This window comes from Vulpes lagopus, chromosome 2, assembly GCF_018345385.1.
Source record: "Vulpes lagopus strain Blue_001 chromosome 2, ASM1834538v1, whole genome shotgun sequence".
NCBI classification, from domain to species: Eukaryota; Metazoa; Chordata; class Mammalia; order Carnivora; family Canidae; genus Vulpes; species Vulpes lagopus.
This window is the reverse complement of record NC_054825.1, coordinates 113,802,524-113,824,027: the sequence shown is the minus strand read 5'-3', so window position 1 is coordinate 113,824,027 and position 21,504 is coordinate 113,802,524. Positions and strand designations below refer to the sequence as shown.

General features: G+C 37.5%; 1 protein-coding gene across 4 annotated transcripts in view; it reads left to right on the top strand.

Moving 5' to 3' along the window:
- The window catches only part of WDR27 (WD repeat domain 27), a 238,367-nt gene that overhangs the window by 183,168 nt on the left and 33,695 nt on the right, over window positions 1-21,504 (top strand). The gene's annotated exons all lie outside the window — the stretch shown is intronic.

The window sequence follows — 21,504 nt, the reverse complement described above, 5'->3', positions numbered from 1 at the left end:
TATTAATTTGAGTCTTCTCTCTCTTCTTTTTAATAAGGTTGGCTAATGGTTTATCTATCTTATTAATTCTTTCAAAGAACCAACTCCTGGTTCTGTTGATCTGTTCCACAGTTCTTTTGGTCTCGATATCATTGAGTTCTGCTCGAATTTTAATTAACTCTCTTCTTCTGCTGGGGGTGGGGTCTATTTGTTGCTTTTTCTCTAGTTCCTTTATGTGTAAGGTGAGCTTTTGAATTTGAGATCTTTCCAGTTTTTGAATGTATGCTTGTATTGCGATGTATTTCCCCCTCAGGACTGCTTTTGCTGCATCCCAAAGATTTTGAACGGTTGTATCTTCATTTTCATTAGTTTCCATGAAACTTTTTAATTCTTCCTTAATTTCCTGGTTGACCTTTTCATCTTTTAGCAGGATGGTCCTTAACCTCCACGTGTTTGTGGTCCTTCCATATTTCTTGTTGTGATTAAGTTCTAATTTCAAGGCATTATGGTCTGAGAATATACAGGGGACTATCCCGATCTTTTGGTATCGGTTCAGACCCGATTTGTGACCCAGTATGTGGTCTATTCTGGAGCAAGTTCCATGTGCACTTGAGAAGAATGTGTATTCAGTTGAGTTTGGATGTAAAGTTCTGTAGATATCTGTGAAATCCATCTGGTCCAGTGTATCATTTAAAGCTCTCGTTTCTTTGGAGATGTTGTGCTTAGAAGACCTATCCAGGGTAGAAAGAGCTAGATTGAAGTCACCAAGTATAAGTGTATTATTATCAAGGTATTTCTTGAGTTTGGTTATTAATTGGTTTAAATATTTGGCAGCTCCCACATTCGGGGCATATATATTGAGGATTGTTAAGTCCTCTTGTTGGATAGATCCTTTGAGTATGAGATAGTGTCCCTCTTCATCTCTCACTATAGTCTTCGGGGTAAATTTTAATTTATCTGATATAAGGATGGCAACCCCTGCTTTCTTTTGAGGACCATTTGAATGGTAAATGGTTCTCCAACCTTTTATTTTCAGGTTGTAGGTGTCCTTCTGTCTAAAATGAGTCTCTTGTAGACAGCAAATAGATGGGTCCTGCTTTTTTATCCAGTCTGAAACCCTGCGCCTTTTGATGGGGTCATTAAGCCCGTTCACATTCAGAGTTACTATTGATAGATATGAGTTTAGTGTCATCATATCTATTCAGTCCTTGTTTTTGTGGATTGTTCCACTGAACTTCTTCTTAAAGGGGAATTTTAAGAGTCCCCCTTAAAATTTCTTGCAGAGCTGGTTTGGAGGTTACATATTCTTTCAGTTCCTGCCTGTCTTGGAAGCTCTTTATCTCTCCTTCCATTTTGAATGAAAGCCTTGCGGGGTAAAGTATTCTTGGTTGCATGTTCTTTTCATTTAGGACCCTGAATATATCCTGCCAGCTCTTTCTGGCCTGCCAGGTCTCTGTGGAGAGGTCTGCTGTTACCCTAATATTCCTCCCCATAAAAGTCAGGGACTTTTTTTCTCTTGCTGCTTTAAGGATCTTCTCCTTATCTTTGGAATTTGCAAGCTTCACTATTAAATGTCGAGGTGTTGAACGGTTTTTGTTGATTTTAGGGGGGGATCTCTCTATTTCCTGGATCTGAATGCCTGTTTCCCTTCCCAGATTCGGAAAGTTTTCAGCTAGGATTTGTTCAAATACATATTCTGGCCCTCTGTCCCTTTCCGCGCCCTCGGGAACCCCAATTAAACGTAGGTTTTTCTTCCTCAGGCTATCATTTATTTCCCTTAATCTATCCTCATGGTCTTTTAATTGCCTGTCTCTTTTTTCCTCAGTTTCCCTCTTTGCCATCAACTTGTCTTCTATGTCACTCACTCGTTCTTCCACCTCGTCAAGCCTCGTCGTTAGGACTTCTAGCTTGGATTGCATCTCATTTAATTGATTTTTAATTTCTGCCTGATTAGATCTAAATTCTGCAGTCATGAAGTCTCTTGAGTCCTTTATGGTTTTTTCTAGAGCCACCAGTAGCTGTAAAATAGTGCTTCTGAATTGGCTTTCTGACATTGAATTGTAATCCATATTTTGTAACTCTGTGGGAGAGTGGGCTGTTTCTGATTCTTTTTTTTGAGGGGTTTTCCTTCTAGTCATTTTGCTCAGTGCAGAGTGGCCAAAAACAAGTTGTATTGGGAAAAGGAGAAAAAGAGAGAGAAGGAAAGAAAAGAGAAAAAGAAAAAAGAGAAAGAAGAAAAAAATAGGGGAAAAAGAGAAGAAAAAGAAAGAAAAAGAAAGAAAGGAGAAAAAAGAAAAAAGGGGGGGTGGGGGAAGCAATCAGAAATCAAGAAGAAAGAGAGAAAAAAAAGCACAAAACAAAACAAACAAACAAAAAAAAAAACAAAAACAAAAACAAAAAAACAAAAAACAAAAAAAACCACGGGGGAGTATCTTCCGATTCTGTGTAGTTTAAGTCCCTTGACTTCCCCTGGAACTGGTCCGTCTCGCTGGTCTTCTGGGGGAGGGGCCTGCTGTGCTGATTCTCAGGTGTTGGCACTTGGGGGAGCTGCTCTGCCCCTGCCTGGTGCAGGGCTCGGTGGGGGTTGTTCACCCCGTGAGGCCCCGGGAGGAAGCCACAGTGGCGGGGGCAGCTCTGGGACCCTGGAGTCAGCCCCCGCAGTAGCCCCGGGGCTCTCCTTCTGCAGGGCCTGGGGGCTCCGGGGCGGGGCCGCTGATCTGCTCAGTTCCAGGCAGGAGCGTCCTTGCTGTCCTGGGCCCTCCCGGCCTCTGCCTGTCCCGGGGGAGGCCGGATCCTGGGCTGTGTCCCGGCGCCCTGTGCTCCGGGGCCTGCGCTGTTGGATTCGCGCTCCCGGCGGTGCAGCCCCCTCCGCGGAGCCGCCGCCCGAGCCTCTCCGAGCTGTTCCCGGAGCCGCGCCGCCCCCTCCGCGCGGAGCTTCTTCCTCTGCGCGAGCCGCCGCCGCTGAGCTGTTCCCGGAGCCGCGCAGCCCCCTCCGCGGAGCCGCCGCCCGAGCCCCTCCGAGCTGTTCCCGGAGCCGCGCAGCCCCCTCCGCGGAGCCGCCTCCCGACCCCTCCGAGCTGCTCCGGGTCCCGCCGAGCGCTGCAGCCCTTAGGGAGCTCGGCGCACTCTCCGGGGCGCAGTTCCTCTGTTACTGTCCCAGGGAGCCCGAGGGCGTCCCCGCCTTTCTGGGGATCCTGCTCCAATTCCCGGGGAGCCCCTTTCCGCGGGGAAGGTTGGTGCAGCTCCTGCTCCTCCGGGCCGGGGCTCTCCTGCCCTGGGGACACTCGCCCCGGCCTCAGCCCGGCTCCTCGCGGGGCCCCTCCCCCTTGGAGGCCTTTTGTGTCTTTATTTCTTTTTCCCCGTCTTCCTACCTTGATAGAAGCGCGAACTCTTCTCACTGGAGCGTTCCAGCTGGTCTCTCTTTAAATCTCAGGCCGAATTCGTAGGTTTTCAGGATGATTGGATGGTTTTCTAGGTAATTTGCTGAGGACAGGTGACCTGGAGACCCTACTCCTCCGCCATCTTGCCCCTCAAAAACGAGGCTGATTATTTTAGATTCCCACTAGCCACGCGTCAGGGTCCTCATTTTGCCACATCTTTGCCAACACTTATTTTTGATTTTTAAATTTTTTTTTAATTTTTGATTTTTTTATAGTTATTCTTGTGCGTATGAAGTGGTATCTCATGGTTTTGATTTGCATCACATTTCCTTAATGATTAATAATATTGAATATCTTCTTGTATGCTTGTTGGCCATCTCTATGTCTGTATGTCATTGGAGAAATTCTATTCAAGTCTTTTAGAGAAACTCTATTGAAATATTCTGCCCATTGTTAATTGGGTTATTTGACATTTATTGCTTAGTTTTCATAGTTCTCTGTATGTCCTAGATATTAGACCTTCATCAGAGATGTGACTGAAACTGTTTTCTTTCACCTTGTGGACTATCTTTTCACTTTTATTTATAGCATCCCTTAGAACACAAGAGTTAATTTTCCATAGGATGGGAGGTAGGCGTCCCAATCCTGCCTCCCCCCTCTTTTCTTTCTTTGCCTGTGGATATGCAGTTGTTTTATACCATTTGTTTAAAGAATTATTCTTTTCCTCCACTGAATAGTCTGGGATCCCTTGTTAGAGGTCAACTGGCCATGGATTAAAGGTGTATTTTTGGACTCTCAGTTCTACCCCATTGTTCTCTATGTCTGTTCTTCTGCAGCTGCCTTGTTGTGTTGGTTACTGTAGCTTTGTAGTCAGTGTGGAAAGTGGGAAGGCGGAGTCTTCCAGCTTTGTTTTTCTTCAGGATGTTTTTGGCTATTCAGGGTGTCTTGCATTTCCACACGAGTTTTAGAATCAGATTGTCTTTTTGTACATATGAAAAATTTTGATAGGGATTCCACTGAATCTCTACTTGAATTTGGGTAGTGTTGCCTTTATAATAATATTGTTTTCCATTTTCTGAAAATCAGAATGTCTTTCTATTTATGTACATCTTATTTAATTTCTTACAACAGTGTTTCATAATTTTCATATCCTATGAAAATCATATGAAATTATGTAGGCAGTTCATTTTGTTAAATTACTTCCTGAGTATTTTGCTTTTTTTTGATGCTGTTATAGGTGAAATTGCTTTTTAAAATTTATTTATTTATTTATTTTTGTTGTTGCTATTTTATTTTTTTATTTTAATTTTTTAATAAATTAATTTTTATTGGTGTTCAATTTACCAACATACAGAAAAACACCCAGTGCTCATCCCGTCAAGTGTCCCCCTCAGTGCCTGTCACCCATTCCCCCCCACCCCCTGCCCTCCTCCCCTTCCATCACCCCTAGTTCGTTTCCCAGAGTTAGGAGTCTTTATGTTCTGTCTCCCTTCCTGATATTTCCCACACATTTCTTCTCCCTTCCTTTATATTCCCTTTCACTATTATTTATATTCCCCAAATGAATGAGAACATACACTGTTTGTCCTTCTCCGATTGACTTACTGCACTCAGCATAATACCCTCCAGTTCCATCCACATCGAGGCAAATGGTGGATTCGTTGTTTCTAATGGCTGAGTAATATTCCATTGTATACATAAACCACATCTTCTTTATCCATTCATCTTTCGATGGACACCAAGGCTCCTTCCACAGTTTGGCTATTGTGGCCATTGCTGCTAGAAACATCGGGGTGCAGGTGTCCCGGCGTTTCATTGCATCTGAATCTTTGGGGTAAATCCCCAACAGTGCAATTGCTGGGTCATAGGGCAGGTCTATTTTTAACTCTTTGAGGAACCTCCACAAAGTTTTCCAGAGTGGCTGCACCAGTTCACATTCCCACCAACAGTGTAAGAGGGTTCCCTTTTCTCCGCATCCTCTCCAACATTTGTTGTTTCCTGCCTTGTTAATTTTTCCCATTCTCACTGGTGTGAGGTGTATCTCATTGTGGTTTTGATTTGTATTTCCCGCTTTTTAAATTTAATTTGAAAATGTTCATTGCTAGTATATAGACATGCAACTAGCTTTTGAATAATGATCTTGTATTCTACAATCTAGCTGAACTAGTTTATTAGCTATAACAGTTTTTTTTTAAAGATTTTACTTATTTATTCATAGAGACAGAGAGAGAGAGAGGCAGAGACACAGGCAGAGAAGAAGCAGGCATCATACAGAGAGAGCCTGATGTGGGACTCGATCCAGGGTCTCCAGGATCACACCCTGGACTGCAGGCGGCGCTAAACCGCTACGCCACCAGGGCTGCCCTATAACAGTTATTTTTAATGGAGTTTTTAAACTTTCAACATGTAAGATCGTGTCATATACAAATAGAGCTAGTTTGACTTCTTCCTTTACATTCTAGATAACTTTTATTTCTTTTCTTGTCTAATAGCTCTGACTGGAACTTCTAGTACAAGGTTGTATAGAAGTTATGAAAGCAGACATCCTCATGTTCCAGATCTTAGGGGGGAAGTTTTCAGTTTTTCATGATTAAGTGTGATCTTAGATGTAGTTTTCTCATAAATAGTAGAGGAAGGAAGGTCCTCTGTGCCTAGTCTCTTTAATGTTTTTTTTATCATCAAAGGATGTTGTATATTTTCTTTTTTTGTTGTTGTTGTATATTTTCAAATGCTTTTTTTTTTGGTATCTGCTGAGATGATCATATGTTTGTTATTCCATTGATATGGTATATTGCATGAGTTGATTTTTGTATGACCTACTAACCTTGTATCCCTGGGATAAATCCCACTTGGTCATAGAGTATAAGCTTTTTATGTGCTGCTGCATTCAGTTCTTATGTATTTCATTGAGGATTTTTGCATCTGCAACTGTAAGGGATATTGTTCTGTAATTTCCTTTCCCTGTGATGTCATCGCCTGGTTTTTGTATCAGAGAAATACTGGCCTCAAATAATGAGTTCTAAAGTATTCTTTCCTCATCTGTTGTGTGGGAAATTTAAAATGATTAGAATTAATTCTTCTTTATATTTCTAGCAGAATTCAGCAGTAAAGATATTTAGTCCTAAGTGTTTCTTTGTTGGAAGTTTTAATCATCACCACCATCATCATCATTGACTCCAATCTTCTTAGCTGCTATAGATCTATTTTTTTCTTGAGTCAGTTTTGGTTTGTGTTTACACCAATATGTCCATTTTGTAGGCTATCTGATTTGCTGGCACACAATGGTTTGTGCTGTTCCTTAGGGTCTTTTTATTTTTGTAAGGTCAGTCATAATGTCTCCTCACTCACTCCTGATTTTAGTAACTTGTGCCTTCTCTTTCTTTTATGTATTGTTTGCCCATTAACATAGATGTATAGTTATTATTTATAATTATTGTTTTATTTATCTTTTAGATCATATTGAAAATAAAAGGAGTTACCAACAAAAGTTCATTTACCCTATCCTTCATATTTATCTATTTAATTATCTTTACTCGTGTTTTTCCTATGGAGTTGAGGAGTTACCTGGTGTCTTTCCATTCAAACTTGAAGGACTCCCTCCAGTATTGGTTGTAGGGAAGGTCTGCTAGCAACATACCCTCTTTTTCTTGTATATTTTTTAATTGGAGTTTGATTTGCCAACATGTACTGTAACACCCAGTGCTTATCCTGTCAAGTGCCCCCCTCAGTGCCTATCACCCTGTCACCCCATCCCCCTGCCCACGTCCCCTTACACTACCCCTTGTTCGTTTCCCAGAGTTAGGAGTCTCTCATATTCTGTTACCCTCTCTGATTTTTCCCACTTATTTTCCTCCTTTCCCCTATAATCCCTTTCACTATTTTTTATATTCCCTGTATGAGTGAAACCATATAATGATTGTCCTTCTCTGACTGACTTACTTCACTTAGCATAATACCCTCCAGTTCCATCCACATTGAAGCAAATGGTGGGTATTTGTCATTTCTAATGGCTGAATAATATTCCATTGTATACACATACCACATCTTCTTTATCCATTCATCTTTCGATGGACACGGAGGCTCCTTCCACAGTTTGGCTATTGTGGACATTGCTGCTATAAACATCAGGGTGCAGGTGTCCCGGCGTTTCATTGCATCTGTATCTTTGGGGTAAATCCCCAGCAGTGCAATTGCTGGGTCGTAGGGCAGGTCTATTTTTAACTCTTTGAGGAACTTCCACACAGTTTTCCAGAGTGGCTATTACCAGTTCACATTCCTGCCAACAGTGCAAGAGGGTTCCCCTTTCTCCACATCCTCTCCAATATTTGTTGTTTCCTGTCTTGTAATTTTTTTTATCATTCTCATTGGTGTGAGATGGTATCTCATTGTAGTTTTGATTTGTATTTTCCTAATGGCAAGTGATGAGGAGCATTTTCTCATGTGCTTGTTGGTCATGTGTATGTCTTCTTTGGTGAAATTTCTGTTCATGTCTTTTGCCCATTTCATGATTGGATTGTTTGTTGCTTTGCTGTTGAGTTTAGTAAGTTCTTTATAGATCTTCAATGCTAGCCCTTTATCTGATAGGTCATTTGAAAATATCTTCTCCCATTTTGTAGGTTGTCTTTTAGTTTTGTTGATTGTTTCCTTTGCTGTGCGGAAGATTTTGATCTTGATGAAGTCCCAATAGTTCATTTTTGCTTTTGTTTTCCTTGCCTTCTTAGATGTATCTTGCAAGAAGTTGCTGTGGCCAAGTTCAAAAAGGGTGTTGCCTGTGTTCTCCTCTAGGATTTTGATAGATTTTTGTCTCACTTTGGATCTTTCATCCATTTTGAGTTTATCTTTGTGTATGGTGTAAGATAATGATCTAGTTTCTTTCTTTTGGACTTGGCTGTCCAATTTTCCAAGCACCATTTATTGAATAGACTTTTCTTTTTCCAGTGGATAGTCTTTCCCGCTTTGTGAATATTAATTGACCATAGAGTTAAGGGCCCATTTCTGGGTTCTCTATCCTGTTTCATTGATTTATGTGTCTGTTTTGCAACATACCCTCTTAATATATATCTGGGGATGTCTTAATTTCTCCTATATTTTCAAAGGGTAGTTTTGCTGGATATAGAAAGGTTGACTAAAATATTGTTTTTTTCTTTTGACACTTTCTATATGGCACCCTGTTTCCTTTTGGACTCCATGGTTTCTAATCAGAAATTAAACATTAATTTTATTTATGATCATTTGTACATGATGAATTGCTTCTGTCTTGCTGCTTCCAAGATTGTCTCTTTGTTTTGTCTTTGGAAAGTTTCATTATAACATATCCAGGTGTTCTATGAGCTTTTTCTGTTTGGAGTCTGTTGAGCTTCTTGGATGTGTAGATTAATGGTTTTCATCAAATTTGGAAAATATTTGCCATTATTTCTTCAAATATTCTATATACTCCTTTCTCTTCCTACTTTTCTTTCTGGGACTACCATTGTATGTATGTTGATACATTTGGTGGTGTCTCACCAGCTCTGCTCCTGTGTCCTCATTCTTTTTTCCTCCTAGTCCTCAGATTGGATGCTCAGTTGACCTATGGTACAGCTGTCTGGTTCTTCCTCTGCTTACTTGAATCTGCTATGCAGTCCCTTTAGTGAGCTTTCCCCTTGAGTTATTGCGCTTCCCAACTTTGGAATTTCTATTTGGTTCCTCTTTTCAATTTCTAGCTCTTTATTGATATTTTCAATTTGGTAATGCATAATTCTCAAACTTTCTGTTAGTTCTTTAGACATGGTTTCCTTTTGTCCCTTGAACATATTTAAAGTAGCTGATTAAAGTCTGTCTAGAGGGGCAGCCCCGGTGGTGCAGCGGTTTAGCGCCGCCTGCAGCCCGGGGGGTGATCCTGGAGACCCGGGATCGAGTCCCACATCAGGCTTGTTGTATGGAGCCTGCTTCTCCTTCTGCCTGTGTCTCTATGAATAAATAAATAAAGTCTTAAAAAAAAATAAAGTCTGTCTAGAAAGTCCAATGTCTGGGCCATACTTTCTTGTTTCCTTGCATGCCTCATAGTTTTTTTCTTTTTGAAAACTCATTATTTAAATGCTGTAAAGTGATCACTCTGTAAAAATCAGATTCTCTCCCTTTCCCAAGATGATTTGTTATTACTGCTTATTATAATTATTTTGATCCATTTTTACTGAGTTTTCTGAACTGAGTTTTTATATTCTGTATGTATTAATTGTTATTTTTGGCCATTAAAATCTATGTTCAGTTACCTTAGCTGTCAACCACTGATAGGATAGAGATTTCCTTAAATGCCTAAGATGAAATAATTTCCCAGTCTTTGAACAGGAAGTGTGTGTGTGTGTGTGTGTGTGTGTGTTTATGTGTTTGGGCATAACTTTAACACTTAACCAAGCAACATGCAACTCTTTCTTATATTTACTTCTTCATAGAGTTTCAAGGTCAGCCAGAGGTGAGAATATAGGGCATTCTCACGTCTTTACTGAGCCCTAGGCATGCGTGTGGACTTCTAGATTCTCAGGAATATGGCAGAGCTTTTCAAGTTCTTATGGACATCTCATTCCATGGCCTTTCCTTCTGAGGTTTCTGGTTTGTCTGTTGTTTCCCCAAATGTTATCTGTCACCCAGCCAACAACAACTACAATGTTAGCGTGTGACTGTTGTAGACAAATACTTTAGCCCTGACTGGTTCTGAGTTAGGTACAACAAGACAAACCTTTAGGGAGGCATCATGGACTAAAGTCCATGTGCAAGAGGCCAGCTCTGCTGCATCCCATGTAGGCAGTACAAGTAGTTAGTCTCATGGCTTTTGCTGAGCCAGGTGCCCAAAACCTGGAGCCTTGGGATTTCTATTGGGAAGGGAGGGGAGTGACCCAGCACCTAGAGCTCTGTTGTTGAGTTAATGCTCTAACAGTTGCTGTGACCCTTTGACTAATTTTCAGATTAGTGAAGTAAAGCTAATTCTGACAGTTATGCAGTTTTTAAATTGCTTTAATGAAGGGATATAAGTTGTAGTGTCTTATTTTTCTGCTATTTTCCTCTTAGATATTGTTATAATTTACCTCTCCACCTGAATATTAGAGTTATTTATTTATCCTGAGGATTTGATTAGGATTATATTCAATTTTTGAATCAATCTTCAGTGAATTAAAATCTTTACAATTTGGATATTTCATCCAGGAATTTGTTATTTCTGCTTGTTGGTGTAATGTCATGTGTCTCTTTATAAGTTATTTTAAAAATATATATTCCTTTCACAATTTTAAGTTTATCCTCATTTTACTTTTATTTCTCTAAAAAAATATAATAGATAAGTATATAATAAATATGTGTACTTATTTGTACTTATAATACCAAATCTTTTTTATTCTGTTGTTTTCCCAAGAAAGCTATTCATTTGCAAACAATTCTTTCCTTGAATTCTTTTATTCACATGACATCCTTTTTTTAAATAAATGGTCATACAAATAGTGAAAATTTTGACCACTAATTTCCAAATTTATGCTCAGTATTTTCTTTCACTCAAAATTTGATTAGTTAGCATTTTCAAATATTGCTGTATCAGTGTGGCCATGGGAAGCATCCTTGCTTAACTCCAATATGTTTTGGGTGCAGTTTTTAAAAGTATGAAACAGTAAAATGTCTAACAATGGAGAGGTTTCAGTAACTGTAGAATGGTATGTAGGAGTTTACTAGAAATGACTACAGAATGTAAAAATTGAGCATGCTTCTTGTCGGTTTGAATTTTTTAGTACCATTTACAAGAACAATCTTGTTTTACTAAGAGACACATGTATCCTCATGATTGTCCTTTCTCCATTTTCCTTTTTATTGTGAAACAAAACTTAGGAAGGACATGTATATAAAGCAAGTGCATATGACCCATTGACTCATCGAGTGTCACACTAGTACCTTTTGTATCCACTTCCCCAAAAGCTAGTTGGTGTTCTAGCTTTTATGAACATCATCTCCTTGGTTTTATTTTTAATCTTGAAAACATGCATCCCTCAAACCTTTCTCACTGTTGAACTTTCTACACATGGCACACAGTGTGTTTTCTCCTGTTTTGATCATCATGTGTAACGCTGTCTTGCACATTCTCTTGCACACCCTCTACTGTGCATGTCAGCACATTTGTGTTGTCTCTATAGCTAAAGCAGGAGCGAGGGGTCATAAGCATGGGTACTGTCAACTATCACAACGAAAGACAGGATTTCAAACAGGTTGTACTAATTTAAAGCCCCATTATCCATGAATGAGAGTTTTAGTAGCTCCATGTACCCACTAGCACTTGGTGTTTTAGTTTTCGTGTTTCTGATGTGCATGCAGTGGGATTTCATTATGGTTTAAATGTACATTTTCGTGGTTACTAACATGATTGAGTGCTTTTGAATATGTGTATTTTTTATTAGGGTGTGATTTTTTCAAGAGTTCAGCTTTTTATTGAATAAAAAAATCTTTTAGTCAAAAGAGCAAAGCCCACGTTATCATCAGACTACTCTGATTCTTCTCTCTGTGCTTCCAGCTTCTTCTCTTCAGCAGGGGCAGCCCTGGGGGGCAGGGCTGGTACTTCCTACTGAACCAGTCTCAGCTCCTGGGCTGGTCCAGCAGGCCCTGCACTGTGGGTGAGGCTCCCCACATGGATGGTAGCCAAGGGCCTTTGCAGGCAAGCCTGGACAGAAAGCCCACTGCTCTAGGAAGGGCCTCTTATACTTGTGCAGAATGAGGGCCAAGTAAGTGCAGGTGAGCCCCGAGAAGAAGGCTGAAGGAGGGTGAGGGCTGAGCTGTACCACCAGATGAAGGGCAGGCCTGTCCCAATGGGGCCGATGTCCTCAGAAAGACTGAGCACCCTAGCAGCTGCTGAGGAAAAGTAGGATCTGATCTTGTAGGAAGTGTCTATTCTGTGCCATCCAGTTTATTGGTCTGTTTATCTCTATGTTGTTCATTTGTAAGAGTGTTTACAAATATGTTAGTTGTGTTAACGGTTATCTTTCCCAAATCATTGACTTGTCTTATTGCTCCAGTTTGAGGTGTATGTACATATGGATAGATGAGCACAGTCTAGTTTATTAATTCACTTTCACTGTGTCTTTGGGTCCCATTTAAAAAGTTGTGTGCTCTTGCAGAGCCTGAAGACTGTCTCCTCGATCATCTGCAGAACCCTTACTGTTTTGCCTTTCACATAAGGCCTGCCAGTCCACTTGGAAGTTATTTCGTGAATGGGGAGAAGTAGGTGTCAGTTTTTTCTGTCATCCTGGATAACTTGCTGTCCTAGCACTGTCTGCTGAGAAGACCACTTGGCCTCCACTGCCACAACATTCATTTCTCTGGCTGGGTGCCTCAGGGCTGCTGTGGATGTTTTATACGAATAATAAATTATATTGTTATTTCTGTAAAAGATATCTTGGGGGGATTTGACTGGAATTAAATGAAATTCATAGAACAACAGAAGATGGCCTGACAATCTTGACTCTTCTAATCCGTGAACCTGGCATTCATTCATTTTTGTATATTTAGGTTTTTTTTCTCAATGTTTTACAATTTTCTATATGGGATGTCTTGTAATACCTTTTATTAACTTTCTTTTAGCTACCTGATATTTCAGATACTATTTAAAATGGTGTCTTTTATATTTTTTATTTTTCATATATTTTAAAAAGATTTTATTTATTTATTCATGAAAGATACAGAGAGAGAGAGAGAGAGAGGCAAAGACATAGGTAGAGGGAGAAGCAGGCTCCCCGCAGGGAGCCCCATGTGGGACTTAATCCCAGGACTCTGAGATCACACCCTGAGCCAAAGACAGACTCTCAACCACTGAGCCACCCAGGTATCCCTTATTTTCCATATTTTTGTTCATATATTGAAATGCAATGAATTTTTCTATATTCCTTATTCAGCAATCTTGCTAAACTATTATTATAAAAATATATTAGTAGAGTCTATTCTATAAAATCATGTAGTCTCTGACTAATGAGAGTTTTATTTCTTATACACATAATTTGTAAATGACAGCTTTATTTCTAATTTTAAAATCCAGTCACTTTTTGTCTTTTTCTTATTCTGTCCTAAATCCTCCAGTACTATGTTGAATGCAGGTGGTGAGATCTCGTTCCCAATTGCATAGGGGGAGCTTTCAACACCTCACCATGAGGTTTGACATTTATGGTAGATTCTTTTTGTTATCATCACTTTTTATATCTACTCTCTGTCAAATAAAGAAGTTGTCTTTTATTTCTAGTTTTCTAAGAATGGTTGCTAAACTTAACACATGGTATCTCTGCACTATTAAAATGGTGTTTTTAAAAATGTTAAATCAACTTTATTTTTAGAATAAATCTAAATTGCTCTTAATTTATTACCCTTTTAATATATTAATATTTAATATATTGATTTATTTTGATAGTTTATTTTACATTTAAAAATTTATCTCTATGATTGAGTGGGCTTGTGTATATATACTATTTTAATCATTATAATTTTTATTATATACTTACAAAGTATTTTCACTTACACAGTATGGACAAGCCAAAGGAAGATTTTTTAAATAAAAACTTCATTTTTTTTACATTTTATCCTCAGACATTATTCATTTTATTTTTATTCTAAATTAAAATATTAAGATACTGTGTTAGTTTCAGGTATAGCATATAATGACTCAACAGTTCAACACATTACTCAGTGCTCATCACAAGTGTACTCTTAATCCCCTTCACCTATTTCACCCATTACCCTCCCTTCCTTCTCTCTGGTAACCACCAGTTTGTTCTCTGTATTTAAGAGTCTGCTTTCTCTCTCTCTCTCTCTCTCTCTCTCTTTCTTCTTAAATTCCACACATGAGTAGAATCATATGGTGTTTGTCTTTCTCTGGCTGACTTATTTCACTTAGCATTATACTTTCTAGGTCCATCCATGTTGTTTCAAATGGCAATATTTCATTTTTTAAATGGCTAAATAATGTTCCATTGTATGTATACACATCTTCTTTATCCATTCATCTATTCATGGACATCTGGGTTGCTTTTATATCTTAGCTATTGTAAATAATGCTGCAACAAACATAGGGGTACACGTATCTTTTTGAATTAGTGTTTTCATTTTCTTTGGTTAAGTACCCAGTTGTGAAACTATCGGATCATAGGGTAATTCTATTTTTAATTTTTTGAGGAACCTTCATACTGTTTTCCACAGTGGCTGCACCAATTTATGTTCCTACCAATATTGCATGAGGGTTGCTTTTTTCCCACATCTTCACCAGCACCTGTTGTTTCTTGTGTTTTTGATTTAAGCCATTCTGATAAGTATAAGGCGGATCTCATGGTGGTTTTGATTTGCATTTCCCTGATTATTAGTGATTTTGAGCATCTTTTTGTATATCTGTTGGCCATCTATATATCTTTTTTTTGAAAAATGTCTATTCAGGTGCTTTGCCCATTTTTAAATTGGATTACTTGCTTTTTGGTGTTGAGTTGTATGAGTTCTTTACATATTTTGGATATTAGTTCTTTATCAGATATATCATTTGGAAATGTCTTCTCCCATTCAATGGATTGTTTTTTTGTTTTGTTTTGTTTTGTTTTGTTGATGGTTTTCTTCACTGTGCAAAAGCTTTTTGTTCTGGTGTAGTCCCAATAGTTTATTTTTACTTTTGTTTTCCTTGCCTCTGGAGACATATCTAGAAACATGTTGCTACTGCCAATGTCAAAGAAATTATTGACTCTGATTTCTCCTGGGGAGTTTTATGGATTCCTGTCTCACATTTAGGTCTTTCCTCCATTTTGAGTTTATTTTTGTGTATGTTATAAAAAAAGTGGTCCAGTTTCATTCTTTTGCATGTGGCTATCCAGTTTTCCCAATACCATTTGTTGAGGAGAGTGTCTTTTTCCCATTGCATTTTCTTTCCTCCTTCATTGAAGACGAGTTGACCACATAGTTGTGAGTTTATTTCTGGGTTTTCTGTTCTGTTCCGTTCCGTTGATATATGTGTCTATTTTTGTGCCAGTACCATACTGTTTTGATTACTCCAGGCTTGTAGTATATCTTGAAATCTGGGATTGTGATACCCCCAGCTTTGTTCTTTCTTAAGATTGCTTTGACTATTCAAGGTCTTTCATGATGCCATACACATTTGATACTATTTGTTCAGTTTTGTGAGAAAAATGCTAATTGGCATTTTGGTAGTGAGCATTGAATCTGGAGATTTTTTTTTGTAGTATAGACATTTTAACAATATTAATTCTTCCAATTCATGAGCATGATTTCATCATGAGCATGGATGGATTTTCCTTTGTATGTTCTTCAATTTCTTTCATCAGTGTTTTATAATTTTTGGAGTACAAGTCTTTTACCTCCTTGGTTAAGTTTATTTCTGGATATTTGATTATTCTTTAAAAATTTTTATTTAAATTCAATTTAATTAACATATACTGTATTATTAGTTTCGGATGTAGAATTTAGTGATTCATCAATTGCATACAATGCCCAGTGTTCATCATTTCATGTGCCCTCCTTAATGCCCATCACCCAATTATCCCAGCCCCCACCCCACTCCCCTCTAGCAACCCATAGTTTGTTTCCTAGCGTTGTAAGTCTCTTATGATTTGCCTCCCTCTCTGTTTTCATCTTATTTATTTTTCCTTCCATTCCCATATGTTCATTTGTTTTGTTTCTTAAATTCCACATATGAGTGAAATCCTATATAGTATTTGTTTTTCTCTGACTACTGCACTTAGCATAATACCCTCTAGTTCCATCCATATCATTGCAAATGGCAATATTTCACTCTTTTAGATGGCTAAGTAATATTCCATTATATATACATATATGAACATTTATATATGTATATAACATATTCTTTATCTGTTCATCTATTGATAGATTATTTTTAATAAAGCAATTGTCAATGAGACCATTTCCTTAATTTTTTTCCTGCTGCTTCATTATTAATGTATACAAATGCAACATAATTCTGTATATTAATTTTGTATCCTGTAACTTCACTGAATTCATTTATCAGTTCTAGTAGTTTTCTGGTGGAATCTTTTTTTTTTTCCTGCTGCTTCATTATTAATGTATACAAATGCAACATAATTCTGTACATTAATTTTGTATCCTGTAACTTCACTGAATTCATTTATCAGTTCTAGTAGTTTTCTGGTGTAATCTTTTTTTTTTTTTTTTTTTTTTTGTAGAAAGAGACATTTAATACTTTTCTTAAAAAAAAAATTCAGGATTACATTTCAACCTGCCCTCGATTGTGACCAAGGCTATGCTGGTTATATATGGTTTTCTATATATAATATCATGTCATCTGCAAATAGTGATATTTTTATTTCTTCCTTACCAATTTTGATGCTTTTATTTCTTGTTCTTGTCTGACTGCTGTTGCTAGGACTTCTAGTACTATGTTGGATAAAAGTGGTGAGAATGGACATCTTTGTCTTGTTCCTGATCTTAGAAGAAAAGCTCTCAGTGTCTCACCCTTGAGTATGATGGTAGTGGTATGCTTTTCATATATGGCCTTCACTATGTTGAGATGTGTTCCCTCTAAACCTTTGTTGAGGGTTTTTGTCATGAATGGATGTAGTACCTTGTCAAATGCTTTTTCTGCATCTATTGAGAGGATCATCTGGTTTTATACTTTTTTTTCTTTACAAAAGTCTAGTTAGGTTTTTATCACCAAGGTGTTGATTTTGTTATTTTCTCTCTTTATTCATCCTGAAATGAAGTAAGTATAGATCTTGAATTTTTCAACAAAGTGTATAGGTTGTCAACTGACCTTCACTTTTTCATTTATTCTATGTCAAGGAGCTCTGAGATAACAGCTAGATGCCACTGTGAAATGCAGTGTCTGATGGGGGCTTCACTTTATAAAAGTGTTACTTTTTCCTACCTGCATTCTCTGCCATTTTAATTCTGAGAAGTGAGTACAAAGATAATGCAACTTCTTTGTTGCTGTATCTATATCTAGTAGTACAGGACTTAGCAAATAGTAGATATTTGATATATAGTAAGTAGTTTCACAAATGAATGACTTGGCTATAATATCTAGCATATTTGCTATTGGAGGTATTTCTTCAGAACCTGAATATACTGCTCAAAATATTCTATTCCTAAATTCTCCTACTTAGGCCTGGTGGCATTTTGGAAGTTGTTGTCTCTCTTGTCTCTGAATATATGCAAATATATTAAAACGGAAAAATTCTGAGTCAGGGAAAAAACACTGGGTTCTGAATCTAAAATCTTAAAATCTGGCTATAGATTCATTGATGCTTTTTTTTAATCAGAAGGCTGTGTCTGTGTCCTTTCCTCTTGAATCTGGGTGTTCTTATGACTGTTTCGACCAATTAAGTTTGACAGAAAGGATACCATATGATTTTCAAGGACAAGCCACAGAAGCCCATGCAACTTCTACTTTGTGTACTAATTTACCCACTTTGGACCCTGAGACACACCATAAGAAGACCTACTATGTTGAGGCCACCATGCTGGAGAGGCCATACAGGGGCCCATTGAGCAGTCCCAGCTGAGCCCAGTAGGTACAGTCATTGGTGCAACATGGAGCACAAGAGTTACCCAACTGGACCTGCCCATGAAGGCATGGGAAAAAATCATGATATATAAGAAAATGGTTATTATTTTAAACCATTACATTTTGGGATAACTTATAAGCAACAATACATAATTATAACACCTTTTTATGATTTTTCATGTTCTTTTTATTTTATGGAAGTATATTTTCTTAATATACTTCCATTTCCTTTAGAGTCAGTAGTGATTTCATCCATATTTTGGCATTATTGTTTCTTGGTTTTTACATTGTCTCTTTCCCATCTTTTTATAGATTTTGTTTTAAGATGAATAAACTACATGAGACACATCAGACAGGCACTATTCTTTTCATATTCTTTCTTGAAACATTTAACACGACTTCCTATTATTATAAAATCAAAGGTTATTGGACCCATTATCTCTAATATCTAAAGTAGCAAAATTAGACAAGTTTTATTGCATCCCAATGTTGAAATGCTCATGTTTGCAGCCTTTGAAGAAGTTTCAGATAACATAATTAAAATCTGACTTGTGTATAGTCTAAAAACCCAGGTGATTGTATGATGGTGTCTTACTAGCTATTATTAAATATTTCCTTGCTTTACTAATTTTAGCTTCCTCTAGAATAGAGTAGCTAAATGGAATAACATAATTTGAAGTTAATTTTGGTCTCTGATTATACTTCTATTTTGTAGACTTGATTTCAGAATTTAATTTTTTTGCCATCTAGGTATCAAATTATGAGTAGTTTTTAAAATATTTAACTTTTTGACTTCCTGCCTTTCCTACATTAAAATAATCTGAGCAATTGTTGAACTAGAACAAAAAGTTAATGCCTTCAGGAAAAGCTTTAATAAACCCCATGGGATAGAGCAACTCAAGGTGACTCACAATCCGGTGGACTCTCATGTAGTGATTTCATTGAATTGTTAGTTTCGGGAAGATAGTGTAATTTGTTTATAGAGAAACTTCCTGTATTTAGTTTGATTTGTGTGTTCTTTTTTTTTTTTTTTTTTAAAAAAACCAGAGTTGAAAATTAGGAGTGAACTGCTAAACACTAAAACTTGATGTTTGATATTTTTCTTCATTAAGGGAAACCAAGTAGCCAGGAATAGAAGATTGTGTTGGATGATTTCATCATTTTTATTTTTTTTTATTATTTATTTATGATAGTCATACAGAGAGAGAGAGGCAGAGACAAGGCAGAGACATAGGCAGAGGGAGAAGCAGGCTCCATGCACCAGGAGCCTGACGTGGGATTCGATCCCGGGTCTCCAGGATCACGCCCTGGGCCAAAGGCAGGCGCCAAACCGCTGCGCCACCCAGGGATCCCTGATTTCATCATTTTTAAAGACTGAGCAATAGAATGACATGCTTTGTGGATAACACCATTATAGTACAACAGAAATGACTTGCTTCAAGTAGTCTCAAAAGTTATCATTGGAGTCTTGAAAAACTGATATCAAAGGATCCACTTATGGCTCCATTTGTGTTATCAGGTCAGCTTTAAGAAGAAGTTAGCCTGCTGAGTTCCCTAATGACTGGCTGATATGTGTGAGAGGTGATGCACTAGCTGAGCTGCTGATGGTTCTGGAGTGAGGAGCTCTTTAAAAATTATCTGAGTTACATTTGATTTAGGAATTTACTTCCATTGCATTTAAAATTGAAATGACACTTTATTATCTAAAATCAAAGTATTGCATTACTGAAAAGATTAAAAAATACTTTTTTTGGATGACTTAGGAATAGTTAATTAAATCTTCAAGACTTCTGAGTAAAAGATTTGCACATTTGATAAGAAGATACTATAATTTGACAAACCACAAGCTATTACTATTTGAAAGGTAACTTTAAAACATAGATTGTGTCAGTTCTTCTGTATTCTATTTAGAAGGATGTAATTTATAATATTTTGTGTATACTGTATGAGTTCTTTTTTGATATTATTTGGATTAAAATCCTTTGAAGAAAAACAATGTAAACTGCCACTTGCAGCCACTATGGCAACTTCTGTTTGGGTGAAACTTTACAATGATAGCATTTTATAATGACTCCACTTCCCTCTAGGAGAGCAGCAAACTAGTGACCATGTTGTCAGTAACATTTATTGACTCACCAAGAATAATGGAAATGCTCTTGAGGTAATTTGCCTTGTTTTGATTTTTTTCCCCAAATTTTTATTTAAATTCTATTGGTTACCATACCGTGCAATATTGGTTTCAGTAGTAGAATTCAGTGATTCATTACTTACATACAACACCCAGTGCGCATCACAAGTACCTCTTTAATGCCCATCCCCATCTAGCCAATCCCCTACTCACTCCCCTCCAGCGGCCCTCAGTTTATTTTCTGTCATTAAGAGTCTCCATGGTGTCCTTTGCCTTGTTTTTAATGAACTATGGATGTTCATAATGACCATCGATCCTTGTATTGGAAGATCACAAAACAGGAAATTTTCTTCTATTCATTCATCAATCTTTATATTTTTCTGTGAATGATAACTTAAAACCATGTAAGATGATGACAGTTATGGGCATTATCTAAACTAGTTAAGCACAATTTGGAGACTAAAGTGATATCTAGAGCAAGGATCAGATAACATTTTTTGTTGAAAGGCCAGATAGTAAATATTTTAGGCTTTGAGGGCCAGGAGGGAAAATTGAGGAATGTATATCTATCTATCTATCTATCTATCTATCTATCTATCTATCTATCTATCATCTATCTAATATTATATATACTTATATAAGAAAGGGAATAAATCTCTTACAATCTTTTCATTGTGACTTTCAAAATATAATAGTAAAATTTGAGTATGACTTTTTTTTTTTTTTGTAATACAGCTCTGTGGATGAGAAGAATGGATATTATATTTCTAGGGAAGGGTAACATTTTATTTAATTGGGGTTCAAAGTCAGCATTCCCTGTCATCAAAGTTTATTGCAAATGTTCATCTGTTATTGCTGATTGTCATGAAATTATTTGTATCTCTCCTTTGAAAATGTCTTTTCACACAGTTACCACCAAAGAGTGGTGTCAGTCCCCAAGCATTTGATTTAACTGAGCATGCTCATTGCTGGACAAGCATTTAGAGTTCTATTAGATTCCACACTTGATAAATGTGTATAAAGATTTCACCATATTGCAGACTAATCACTTTCGATTGAAGGTTAGGTAGAAGCACCTAAAATGCAGCCAGCGAGTTCTGAAATGTGAAAAGTTGTCCTGACCTTGCACTGAGGTCTGCTGGGACTGGACCTGTAGTTTGAGCCTGGGGATATTTCTGCTTCAGATCTGTGTGGGAATGGAGCTACCACTTAGGTATGACTTTTCACAGCATTAGACATGTGTAAAACTGTGGAAGTTGCTTGTGATTTGAGCATTTGTTGTCATCAGAGTGTCTCTACTGCAGAGTAAATTTTGCATGTAAGTATGGTTTTGCCTTGTAGTTTTAGGCTGGATTCATTAGTACAGAGTATTAAGCTAATTCTACAGTCATTCAGTGTTTAATAAAAATGATGAAAGGCAGTTCTCATTTAGAAAACTTTCAGTCTCCACCTTGACCTCAACAATTGCAATAAAACTTTATTGTGGC